Source organism: Pimephales promelas, chromosome 14, assembly GCF_988280905.1.
Source record: "Pimephales promelas chromosome 14, fPimPro1.hap1.1, whole genome shotgun sequence".
NCBI lineage: Eukaryota > Metazoa > Chordata > Actinopteri > Cypriniformes > Leuciscidae > Pimephales > Pimephales promelas.
In genome coordinates, this window is record NC_142782.1 from 27,938,281 (window position 1) to 27,952,827 (window position 14,547).

The 14,547-nt window shown below is 37.7% G+C and overlaps 1 protein-coding gene across 3 annotated transcripts in view; it reads right to left on the reverse strand.

Moving 5' to 3' along the window:
- fnbp1l (formin binding protein 1 like) overlaps positions 1–14,547 on the reverse strand; it is a 49,313-nt gene that overhangs the window by 21,378 nt on the left and 13,388 nt on the right. The gene's annotated exons all lie outside the window — the stretch shown is intronic.

Sequence of the window (14,547 nt, forward strand, 5' to 3'; positions counted from 1 at the left end):
TTGGATGCAGCCAGACTGAGAGCGAAAACAAGAAGCACCTAAAATGAAAAACTGAGTAGCTAAATAACGTCTTTGTTATAGAGGGATCACAATCACTTAAAATGTTTTTAAAAATTCGATAAGAATGAATGAATAATTAGTAAAAAAAAAAAAAAAAAAATTGAAATGCATATTTTTTAGTATGTACTTCTAATTTAGTTACATAATTACATATAATAATGAATTATTAGAACTATTTATTTATTTATTTACTTATTTTCTATCACAGATGCGACCATTGCAGTTGAAGTCTGGAGCCCTGTGAGGTCTCAGACTGAAGACCTGTCTTTATGAACTGAATGTGAATGCCGCCACAAGCTGTATAGTCTCGGTCTGTCATGGGTCAGACGAGGCTTTATGATGATGATGATGATGATCTCTGAGAAGTACAGAGAGACAGACAAGCTGTGTATTAGCCCGAGGCAGAGCCAGTCTGTTCACAGGAGGCACAAGACAGTCCATCCACTGTTCAACAGGAAACAAGAGACACAGTAATGCAGCTTCAAAGACTTGATCACAAAACCAAAACAACTAATATCAAACAAACTATGATGTAATATAAATCGTTTTTTTAAAAGCACACATGCTTGACTTCTCAACATTGGTCAAATATCATGACCTGAATGATGACGTGATCATTTTAAGGTGCATTACATGTGACTGATTATGTCCTCAGTCCAACCTGGGGTTAAGACAGCTAGCAGGTTATGAACCTACAAGCTATTCCAGCTCAGATCTTAAACCACTACACCACATGCGTTTCGCCAAGGGAGAAGAGGGGAGCTTTGTTCTGGAGTTGACAGGCCGCCAGCGTACTTCCTCCACTGGAGAACAATGAACAAACGCCATTACAGCACCTTACGGACAGCACAGATTACAAACTCATTTAATCAGTCTCCCCCTGAGGACTTCTGATGAACGTCATCAGGAACAGAACACACGACTGATGAGAAACGCAGCGAAACCCATTAGTGAACCCAGCAAAAGATCCCTGACAACTACCTGTGACACCAAGAACAGACACGACACATTAACACACTGACCCCAACAACATTTACACAGAGATAAACATTAGTCGCAAAAAGACTGTTTGTCAGTGGGAACAGTTTAAGAATATTTACTTTATGAATCGATAAGGATGGAGGATATTAAAATTCTGGTAAATACAAAATAACCAATCATGATGTTAATGTCATGGCAGATATTAAATTTGATACTCTTTTTTAATAGTATAATATACTTAAATCTATCATTTAACATGCAAGTTAGGCATGTCCACATTAAGTTTTTTGTACTTCCAATCCGAGTCAGAAACTCTGAAATCTGCCAATACAGAGTCCCGATCCAACACTTGTATTTTCTTAGCGCTTGGGCCATACTAAGTTATTAAAATCAATCCAAAGTATACAGGGGTGTGCAAAGTGCAGACCTCAGGGGTGCATCTATTACTGGGAACTGCAATATAACAATTACTACAGTCATTTTATACAGTGGTGGATATTGTAAACAAACTGTGCGTTCACAATTATGAATATGGGACTAATGATATATTATAACCTTCTCGTATTTTGCATACAATAAGCAGAATAACTGCAGTGGATTTAAGGTTAGAAAGCATGAAGCTCGTGGTGTCAGAATGACAATCTGTCAGTCAAGTGACTCAAGTCCAAAGTGAGACGCAACCATAGCAATGAGTCATGGCAACTATGTCTCAGGTAGTATGACTGCAAATAAAAAGAAAGAAATTACTCAAAATTATTTTGTTGTTTTTTTTTTTTTGCTAGAATTAATTTGGTCAACAACCAGCTAATTTATCATAAATATAATCCAGCCCTAACACTTAATATTTAACCTAAGACTTCAATACTTCAGTCAAGCCAAAACAAGAATATTGGCTTGATCTGATCAGTGGCTTGTATTATGAGCTGACTTGGATGTTTCCGTTATACTGACAGCATATTATTTAACTAATGACTGCACCCCTAATTTATCAGAGAATGAAAGAAAGAGTAGAGAGAGAGAGAGAGACAGTGGGGATGATAAAGTGCAATTAAAATAAAACTGGAATCTCGTTTCTCTGTTGGCACACAGTATCAGTAGTTAATGATTACTCTGGGCTAGAACTGTCATAACATACATCAAGCAGAATCTTCAAAAAAAAAAAAAACATCGAGCCATTTATCGACAGCACCTGACAATCAAATCACATGGGGTGGGTGGGAGGCTTAAATCCAAATGAGCTCCCTAGAACTGATGAGTGTTGCATAAACATAATGCAGACGTGCGTGGGTGTTTCTCTAGGCCGGGAGGGAGTATTACACACAGTCCTGCCGGTTCAATGCCGGGCGCTGCTGAAATCGAGGAAATCACCTTAGCAGCACGCTGATGCTTCACTCAAGTGGAATAACAGTATCCCCCCACCATCTGCCAGCCTTTAAATGTCATTTAACAAACACGCATACACAGTTAAGGTAAAAAAAAAACCAAAAAAATACTAAAATGAATAACCACATACTAGGGACATTTTCAAAATTAACTATTCAGTGGGCTATCTGAATAACTAGAAAACTAGCCTGTGTTAAAGAAGCCCAGTAAATCAGGCTGGTTTACAATCATAACAACAAGAAACTAATCAGGCACATTTCTTAATAGGGACATAATATTCCAGACACAATGTTGATGTCTGATTGACAGGCATAAGGAGATGATCAAACAACACATTTTTGCTCTTAAAAAGCTGATGAGCTGATGAGTGGAAAAAGACAGGGACTTTGAAAAAAGCTGCGAGACATGGCGCAAAGGTCAAAGATGTCCATACAGCGCATTTAATCACAGAGAAAAACTATTGAAAAGCAGCCAAGCTTAACCATAACCATATCATCTCCATAAGAACTTCATGAAAGGCCAAAAGCAGACTTTTCTCGTCAGCGCGTTCTGACTTCTTACCCGCTCATATGGTAATCTTCATTCTGCTTACGAAAAATGGCATACATACTAATACCCTAAATACTTTAAAGGGCATGCCCTCAGCCCTAAACTCTAAACATTAACTAGATTAACCATAAATCTGGTTTAGGGCGAGTACAAAGAGGGACTTCTATTGAATCACCAAATGAGTGAACATATAAATAGAATGTTGCAACCAATCAGCAGAGAGGGTTACTGGTTATTGGAGTGGGTGTGGCTTAAAGTGATGCATTGTAAAAGAGGAAAAGACATTTGTATAATTATGACTTGCCTCGATTTTTTTTACATCTCATTTCATTTATAAATATAAATAAAATCCATATATATATCTATGCGATACATTTGCATAACTACTCCAAGAGGGGAAAATGGCAGCATTAAAAAGAAAATATGAATAGCAGCCTGCATTGATAGCTCTAATATATAGTTTGTTCCGAGGGTTTTGAACTACACAAATGGCAGATTGGCCAACCAGCAGGTTCTCTCTAAATACACACAAATACACACCAAAACACACCTATGACATCCAACAAACAGCATGAGCCATGGTTCTTGGTGGCATGTGTTCTCTGACTGGGCCGTATGCACTGACGATGAAAAGGAGACGGTGGTCTGTTAGCTTATTGCAAGGGTCTGTTCTTTTGGCTGGAGGGATTACAAAAGCTCATGACTATGGATGCTAAATTAAAATCTTTCACACATCTTTGCTCACACTAAAAACCCAGCCTGTTCATATATTATACAGTGTAAACGAAACAAAGGCAGCAGCCAAGTGCTGGCATAATACATCCAATTCTCTGGCTGGTGCCCGGTTACGGTTGGTGCCAGAGTTTGGCGAGCATGCTCAGTTTCTATCCTTACATCACCTTCTCGTCCAAGCACTCATGAATAATTAATACCATGAGTTCCTGCAGGCGCCGCCTCCACAGACTGACTGGCAACTGCAGTTGCTAGGAGACAGAAAGAGGTGGGCCAATCTCAGTTTACAGAAACCCGATAGAGTTCCTAAAGTTAAGTCTCAAGGGAAGGAAACGTCCCAGACCCCCCTGCAGAAGCAAGTATGCCCACTCGCTATAGTCACTTTTGATGCACATCAAATGAGAATTTTCTGAGAGAAAAGAGATGGGCTTCCTGAGGACTTCTTATCATGCTGGCAAAAGGAGATTGGATTTCCCTCCGCTGCCTCAAGATGAGGTTTCTAATGCAAGGTGATTCCAACAATACTCCTTCAGCATTTTTTTTCTAGACTTTCCCAGCTCACAATTCTTGTCTCTCCGCTAGTTATTTTGTGTTTCCTTCCATTTCTCTCAGCTTGGATGTTTTGTTCTAATGATCCTAATCAAGAATATCTGTTCATAATTTAAACATTCTCCAGCATGCTCTTCAATATGCAGAACTCTGCCACTTACATCCACTGTGGGAAAACACTAATAAATTTGAGCTATCACAGATCACAGAACAACTATACATGCATAATTTCCTGAGCCTTAATATAGTTTAATGAATAATGAATAATACTAAGACAAATGATAACTTTTGCAATACGTTTTTTTTTAATGGTAAAAATGTCCCATAAACATTTTTCTTTGGAACAACGTGCCCTTTGAAACAATCGTGCACAACAAGTCCAGGAACGTATTAAGATAGTCAAGTCAACAAACTGACCTTAAGTAAATGTCAGGCTGGACTGAACATTATTCCGAGAGGAGAACAGATAACAGAAAACATGGAACAGAAAAACACAAATTGAGTCAAAAAGTATTGCGAGTCTAGTCTGTCTAGACGATAACCCACAGCAAGATTATCTATGAATCTAGACAGACTGAAAAGCTAGCAATAAGGACTAGTTAGATTTGATATAATGGTAGCACTTGGGATCAAAACACCAACAAAAAAATTACACTTCAAAAATAAAACTTTAAAAACATTTGTATTGTTTCATTGGTGGTCTCTAAAGGCCGATCTGAAGAGCTGATCAGGAGACGCAAAACTCAAGACAATTTTTTTATGCCCATGCAGCTACATTCACCGATCTGACAGTTTAATGTCTGAAAAGGACAATAAATTTGCGACATCATTGCAACGACAGCAACCCTACAGCATGACGGCGAGGAACAGGGCTGTGCGATTTTAGCAGGGCTGGAATCACGCGTTGACGTAATCGATTACCTAGTTACCAATTTGTCAGTCTATTTAAGTTCCCCAATAATGGTGGCTCCCGGGTATGCTGAAAACTAGCCGTTGTTACAAAAATATTGAGCACGATCTGAAGTCTAACATGACTGAATAAAATGGTAAACCCGAAATGGCAAACAACAGCAGCAAAACTTCTAAAGAGAATCTGAAAAGAAAGAAAACATCCCAGGGCTTTACCTCAAAACAGAAGCATAAGTATTTGGACCACTACAGTCAAATTTTACACAGCACTAGAATACGGTTGATTTTGTGCTTAATACGGCTGTGTTCACACACTAGCGTTTTTACTAGCCGCCGTGGCTGCGAGGTGCGCGGCTCAAACTTACTCTCTGCAACTGGTTACTAAGCATTAAATGTTGTTGTTTATATTTAAAATATCTAACAGATGAACTCACGGCTTGACTAGACTGAATGGACTTTCATTCAATCGTGGTAAAACTTCAGTTTTATGGACACCGCCGCTATGGTTACTGCTATGGTTATTATCAGGAAAAGTTTGATAATAAAAAAAGAGTTATTACTCCAAGGTGGAGTGAAACACGGACAAGCAAAGTATAATTTGGGCTTCAGGTTCGAGTCTAAATGGTGAAATACACACAGATATGTTGAAATCAGTGGCTTGGTGAGTATTTGCTTAAACCGACTCAGTTATGTTTTTGGTGAACATAAACAGTTGGAAAATAAATAGCATGTGTATCAGTATATTGGATCCATGCATTTGATCTTAAACTGTAACATTCCTGCTGCCATCCGTGTCCTTGATGTTAATCAAACAGGAAAAGACAGAAAATGTCTCACTGATATTTAGTAGGTTTAGTAACTGTATTTAATTTACACAGAAAAAGCTTAAAGGGTAACTAAACCCCTGGTCAGAGCCTGGCAATATTTGAAAATGCTGAAAAAGTGGGCAGACCCCAGCGGAGATAGAGGGGACGAAATAGATGCTAAAACACTCTATCCTGGTCGTTTTCAATATTCACAATTCCAACTCCTGACTCCCTACAGTGGTTTTGACGACAGTCCGACACAAGATGGTTTTTATACTGCCAAGGGTGTAGCTCACGTGGTGAGCTGAAACCTGCGTACATCACGAAGTGCGGAACATCCAATAGGAAAATTCAACTGCAGTAGCCACCGTTCAACCTGAAGAGGGCAGCACTAAGACATTTTTACACCATATATTGTAGAAATAGAACACTTTATAAACAAATGTCAAAAAAGTTACTCGAATCAATGACTGGTATTAATAAAGATCCATTCTTACAGATCATTAACTAAAAAAAGTTGGTTTAGTGTTTAGTTACTCTTTAAATAGAAGGCTTAAATTAGACCGACAGAGTATTTATTCGGCGTTCGGTACCGATGAACAGGAAAGCACGATACCGCTTCCAGTGTTCTGCCTCAAAAATCCTGATCGGAGCACTCTCACTTGTTTAATTAATCTGTGCTCTTCCATTTCTAACTCCATCCAAATACAGACTTCAACTCAGATTGCATGCAAAGCACAACGATTTTAGAAACTCCCTAAAATAGATCAAAATGTTTTAGAAAATCACAGACAAAACAAACAAACCAAAATCTGGGGGTCTTAAAGGACAATGGACGTCTCAGGAGAGGCATCTTCTAGAAGGCAAACATCCTGCGCTCAAATAATGACAGGAAGTGAGGTCAGTACGTGAACAATAACATGAAAATCTTACAGAGTTCTAGCATGGTGGAGCCGTACATGTGCAACTTTGTTCATTGCAATGGACATCTTGGATACGCCAGGGATTGAGAACATAAAGAAATTCGTGGATGCAAATTGTTCTTTGATGGCGCTTTAATATTTTTGTTGGATATTCCTATGTATGCCTGAAAGTTCAAAATTCAAATTGTCAGATAAAATCTTAGCCACACATGGAATGAGAATGACACATGCGCACACACACACACGGCCTGTTGGTGGGGCAGGGAAAGGCCACCCTGTCTTGATTACTTGAATCAGAGAGTATAAGCCTCAGGCATTGTTTAATATCAGTCCTTCCAAAATCTAGCTGAGACACCCCAAAAAGATCTACAGCACTTTATCTAAATTTCATGAATTATACATGGAATACAAAAAAAGACGCAAAAAGTTCTTCCTTTGGGGGTTTTCCCAAGTTGGAATCATGAATTAGAACAACAACATAAACAATTATAATAACAGAAATAAACAATAAATATTTCATGTGAACTACAAAACATTAAAGGGATACTCCACCGTTTTTTCATATTAAACTATGTTTTTCCCTTAACTAAGACGAGTTGATGCATACCTCTCTCTTCCCAGTTCATTCAATATGGCCCTAACAGAGTAGCGACCAAACACCTCCACGTTTTCCCTATTTAAATACAGTTACTTGAGCAGTGTAACTCGAACTCACAAAATAAAACGTTGCGCTTTTCTAAGCGTGTAAAGTCTATGGCGGAATACCACAGCAAGTGATTGGGAGCACTTCGAATTTATTTTGTGTCACCGTCCTAGGTCGAGTTACACTGCTCGAGTAACTCTATTTAAATAGGGAAAACGTGGAGGTGTTTGGTCGCTTCTCTGCTTGGCCCAAATTGAATGAACTGGGCTAGTTAAGAGATATCGCGCGACAAATCGATTGAGTGCACGCACTGAGACGACAGGCGTATGTATCAATTTGTCTTAGTTAAGGGAATGACATAGGTTAATATGAAAAAAACAGTGGAGTATCCCTTCAAGGGTTGAATTTCCAGCTATAAATATATATGTTATCATACGGTTACGTGAAATAAAAATTACTTGTACCATGAGTCAAACCACCCACTAATTACAGTACTTTCAGCCTGAATTTTAGGGTGTAACTAGGATTGTTAAATTCATGCCTTTTTAAAAGGCTTCCCATTGTTTTGGCTAATCCATACATTAGCATTCAAATAGTTTATCTCAAAGCACCTCCAAAATTCCCTTCTGAATGTAGGATGGGGGGAAGGGGGCTCTAAAATCTCACCACATCCTCACTACAACCTGCTGTGCTTAATGAAGTGCCCAAGGGCACCACCTCTTCCTCTCTTTCATCCTTCCTCTCTAGCAGCACAAGGGACAGGCCTAATTCAGCCTCCGCATGGCAATTCTTTTGATGCAGCCCAAAAAAGGAGAATCAAAGGCGTAAACTTTACCTTGTATTCAGTTGCCAGCAGCAGTGAAACATTTATAGCTGTGGTTAACTGATCCATAGGTATTGTGCTGGGGCAAAAGCTGACTGGCCCGAAAATGACAGTAGACCTGTGGTGGCAGAAATTTGAGTCTGTCTGCCAAACGAAAGGATCACGTGAGGAGAAGATGCAAGGGGGAGGTGGAAGAGAAAGACAAAGGGAGACTGGAAGATCACTTTCAGCTTTAACAGCAACTACAAACCTAGATTTTCATCCCAACGGCTTCTGTAAAACATCTGCTCAGAATGCTACAGGATACAAGTCCCTCATGCAAACAGTTATTTTTTTTATTTTTTTTTACAGTGTTGGAGAATACAACAAAGCACCATTGCTAACTTATCTAAAACTTTTCAGTAGGATTTAAATCAGCGTCAGAAATTTTTAAGGGCAAATATATGTGCCTTATAAATTAGATCCTCCTCAGGACGTTTTTTCTAACCTTTAAAAATCCCTTAATTTCATTCAATTTGAATTGTCAATGTGAAAAATAATGTCTTACAAAAAATATAGAGTAGCTGTAATGCAAAAGCTTAATCAAGCTTAGAGCTTAGAAAGCTGTCACTGGGGCTGTACCTTTTCAAAAGGTAAACTTTTTGTCCATTTTAGGTACTAATATGTACATTTCAGGTGCTAATATGTCCATTTCAGGTGCTAATATGTACATTTTAGGTGTTAATATGTACATTTTAGGTGCTAAAATGCACCACTACGGTACTAATATACAGCCTTTGGGTACAAAAGTGTACATATTAGTACCTAAAATGGACAAAAGTTTACCTTTTGAAAAGGTACAGCCCCAGTGACGGCTTTTTTTTCTGAGAGTGTAAATACATTTACAATAAATATAAAAAATAAATAAAACTAAATACAAAAAATAAAAATAAATGATATCAAATAAAAATAAATAATTTAAAATAAAATAAAATGTCACCTGACGATCTACAGTTTTAAACTAGCTTCCTGAACACTTTTCCATTCCCAGTAAACACTCAGATGCCAATAGCCGGTGGTCTTAGCAGGATACAGCTTCCTTGAACCGATGACATGATCTCAGTGAAGATTCTTTGTCCTTTAAATGAGAACTGGCCAATGAATCATGGGCTTGAGACTGAAAGTGATCAGTCTGACAGCGGAGGAGCCGGAACAGGAAACCATATGGAAAAGGCCTCAGGAGAGGTTGTTACATAAACTATTCCTTTATTATCCTACAGTCCAAGTTCCTGTCAATGGCACTGGTCCATGAAAGTGAGGGAGAATCACAGCGAAGGCTCACAAGAAGCACCCGGCAAGCACATGCAAGTCATACCCAACTTTTAACACGAAAGTTAAACTAGCAATTTAATGTCAAACTAAAACCACAGATAAGTGTGACTCAGCCAAACAGTGGCGTTTACAGAAAAGCAGGAGAGGCACATTAGTAGTGTTTCAGTCATCAAAAACTCTTTTTCCATTCCAGTTTACTTCAATGAACTGACTCATAAGACTCAAGACCTTTGCCATTTTCAAAACCATCCCATGATTTAAAACAAAAGAACGAACAAGAAATAAAAAAAATAAATACTTTCACTGACTGCGTAATGAATGAAAAGGCAGCATTCATAAAAAGGAAATGTTTTAGTGCCAGAATCATTATTAGGTCACGAGGCATGTTTCTAAAGCTACACATTACTGGGGTCATTAACTTGAGGACCACTGAGGGTGGGAACAAATGTTGTTTTGTGGTGCTAAGGGCACTTGGACAGTTCATGTCCCCAGAAAACTTACTCCAACAACAAAAGACTGTCTGTAACATCTGATAAACCAGCCATCCGTTGAGTCAGGGGACAGCCACGTGTCAATTTTACTCTCTCAACATAACCTCAGAATATGTACAGAACTGGACATCATTGTTTGATTACTGAATAAGATCATTTTACAGACCAGATGAGTCAGAGCATAACCAGACCCCATGAAGTGAGAGGGGCATATCGAAAGGATTGTCTATTAAAAAAACAGTGATTCAACAAAATTCAATGCAAGTCAACAATATTTGTCATTAGCTTTTCCAGTAGAGAAAGAATGTAAGAATGTAATATATCTGTAGTACAGTAGCATATAAATAAAATGAACACACACAGAACAAAGCCACAAATCTCTCATTTTGATTTAATTTCAAAATTCAGGAATGTAAAGAAAAATCACTAGCATTTCTTATATTAGCAAAAGGCTGCTTTAAGGAGATGGTGATGAATACCGGATTATTCATTTTAATGAGATATAGAGGATGTCTCCTGTAAGCCCATAAATCAGATTTACTCACAGAAAACTAATTATAGTCACTAATCAAATGACATAGCTGACCTAGAGCCCATTGAATGCCCTATCCCGCTTTGTGAGGAGCAAGTATAGAGAAGTAGAACATTCAGTGATGTGAGTAATTGTTGGTGTACGAGCAACCGAAGGGAAATTGGGGAGGCTATATTTTTCAGACCTAAAATATTTTATTGGCAACGAAAAAGTAGCCAATAGCAGAGCGTGGATGACCTGTACACCATCTGGACCCGAGTCGGTGAGGTCATCGCTGAGGCCAAGCCAGAGAGTGACATTTCCTGTCTCCCTAAGGAGAACTACAGAGAAGAGCACTGCTCAGACATGCACACACTCCATTACACAGCCCAATGCAACAACAAACAAGCATTTCAAATGTAAAATGTTAAATAATCAATAAAAAAAAAATGATTTCGTTGTTTTTTACAAAATAAATGCAGCAATTAAGCCACAATTATCACGGCAGCGCCAGTCAACATAACTAAGCAGTGATGAAACTGTCAGTGTGGGAGGCGAAACTTTCAAAAGTCTTTGTGAACGACTGGGTGAGTCTACGCTAAACTAGTCAGCTCTAGTCAGCCTAGAGGTCACCACATGCCCAAGACATCCATATGGCACAGGGAGTGTCTTCACTCAATTCTAAGGGAAACAAACTTAATTGCAGAATTTAGCAATTGTGGCTGCATCATTTTGTATACTCTTATTAAACAATATGCATTCACTCATAAACCACTGTTCAGGAATAAACTATCATTTTAAAAAAACAACAACAAATAGGGACTCTTTAGAATAAATTCCTGAATAAGTCATCAATAAACATAATAAAATGCATTTAAGAAATATATAGTTCTGGTATATTTCAAATAAACTGAAGTATCAATACATTTCTAGCAATACAAATGAGGTTTCGGTTGTGACGGTACAAAATTTTTGTCATGGTATACACTATTGAATCACATTAAAAAATATTTGTAAACTATTTCATATTAAAAAAACACTGAAAATTAAATACAATAAAACAATATACAATTCAAGGGTATAAAGTAAATATAATTTTGATTTATATAATTGTATCTATAATTTATTTATATATAAAAATCTATAATTTTTGATATAATATATAGTTTTTCAAACCAGTTGAAGTCCAAAATAATAACTATAGCAAACTATTATAAAGGATCAGAACATTTTTTAAACAATATCTGGTTGACTGAAAAGCAGCAAAGATGCATTTTTGCAAAATTTAAATTGGGATAATACGGTATCTAGAATTAGTTACTGTATTTTGAAGTACCGTACAGTGTAATGTACAGTGCACATATTAATTGAATACCAGCATGTCATGTTGCTGTATATGGAGCTCCTGAGAAATCTTTAAAGATCGCACACAAAAAAAATTATTCTCAGATCCTTTTTTTCTTTTTTTTGGCTTTTCACATTATCTTTAAAATGTCATTTAAATGAGCAAAAACATTTGATTTTTTGGGCCAATTTAGCCCAATTAGGTTATTAAGTTAACTAAATTCTAATAAAAATATAGGATCAGAGATTTACAAGAAAAAACTGATTTGTAATGACGTTTTCTGTTACATAACAAACAATAGCTTGGGCAAACCATGCAGAGTACATGAGTTGGCTGGATGATAACAACAGGAGATGTGAGTACTAATTACTTTGCATTCAGTACCCACCCCCTAAAAAAAACAAGACCACAACAAGAACATCAAAACAAACATGGCTCAGATTTCAATAACCAAACATGTCTGAGAAGAACCTGTCCTTCACATACAGTAGCAATAGTTCACTCCCAAGTTCCCAAACAAAAAATGCCATCACGTCGTACTAAATCAAAACTTAAGCCACCCACCTCTCCTGCTGTGTAGACGATACACTCAGGAACTTTTCAAAGTACTGGAAATGCACAAGAAGAATGAGACGGAAAAAAAGTGCTATGGTGGAAGGTAAGATTGCTATGCCCCACGCTATGGGTTTCAGGGATAATAGGATTTAGCTCTCCTTAATGTAGATTATATCGGCAGTGCATTTTCAAGTATTGGAAACTTGCCTGGAGCTATACAGAAGTCATGCAGATGCTGACACCAACTTATCCCACGACAGTCAATCACCATTGTAACCACAGCTTTTAATTCAAGTCACTTCTGGACAATTCCTGGAGTCAATTCTATGGTAAGTTTCTGAACAGCTGGTCAATCTTACTGCCCAGTCCTCGCTAAAAATAAGTAAACAAATAAGGGATACATGATACATCAGCCACCATATTGGTATCGGCTGATATATTCATTTTAAATGTCAACGTTATCGGTCTGATAAGAAAATTTGGCCGCTATATAACAGATTTTTTCCTTGAGCTAAAACACTTCAGATGTTGTAATCACTTCAAAAAGGAAAGTACAGTAAAGTGTAACAAACAGCACAGGTTTGTCACATAATTGTGATAACGTTAGATATAATTGTTCTTGGGACATGGCTTTTAATGGTAAGTTTTTAGCTTTCAAATGTAAAGAATTTTCAATTATGCATTGCCTTAACATAAATAAAGATTTGATTGACATCCTGAAACAAAGGAATATTGAATAAATCGAATTTCACATTTGAGAAGGACTAAATCACCCCATGTTTGTTGTAACTTCTGTGTCCAACAGACACAACATTATATCTTATCATAGTCCTCAAGCAGTAGATAAAAGGTCTCACTCATATATTCCCACAATGAGTCAAAGGGCCTCCTCACAAGGCGATATAATTTGTGCTCTCAGTGTGTCAGAGCCACGTTGTTTTGGTCCGTTTCCAAAAGGAAATGACCAACAAAAAAAAACTAAGAGTACATCATGTAATGTACATCTGTCCGAGCTATAATTTCAGCCAGATGTGTCAGTAAGCACCTGACATGTAATGCAGAACATTAGTACGTCATCATGCTGGGAAGTGATGGAAGTGAATAAGGATGAAATTCCTGTAGGAAAGTCATTTTCTAGATATGCCTGTCATACCTCATATTTCTCAACACTTTCGATTCACACTCTTCCTGTGGCTGTCAGCGCCTCACATCCCAGACAGTCTCTTTCATCTCGCTGCTTCTGAAGACTTGCTAACATGTGCCCAAAACCACCTACAACCCTTCTAACATGGTCACATCGCTCTGTACCCCGAGGAGAAACTCTGTTAAGGTCTGGTGTTCAAGATTAAAGGCCTTTAAAGGTATGCCAGTCTGTGGAGACACGTGTGTGTGTGTGTGTGTGTAAAAAGGGAGTTGATTCACTGCCTTGTGACTTAAGGCTGACACACACTTTTAAGGCCATTACAGCATGTTCTGACACTGATTATCCTTTCCACCGAGGGACACTTCATTTTCTGTCTTGCTACAAAACTGCCCACGGAGCAGTGAACAACAGCAGAATCATCGCTCTAGCTAAACAGCTCTGGAGAAAAAACATGGACAATGTGTGAGTCTATGCTAACCGTAACAAGCCAGTTGAGACAATGTGGTCTTTGTCCAACACCACTGATTTTGACATTAAGGATGAAATGGAAGTATAACAAATACATTTAATGCTTTCTCTAGATATTTTGTCAAAAACAGATACATTTTCTATATTCAATGCTTTTATTGCAGTACAATTGATCAGTATTTTATTTGTATTAAAAGGAGTAGTTCACTTTTAAAAAAACTTTTGCTGATAATTTACTCACCCCCATGTGATCCAAGATGTCCACGTCTTTCTTTCTTCAGTCTAAAAGAAATTAAGGTTTTGATGAAAACATTCCAAGATTTTCCCCATATAATGGACTTCAATGGGAACCAAACGGTTCAAG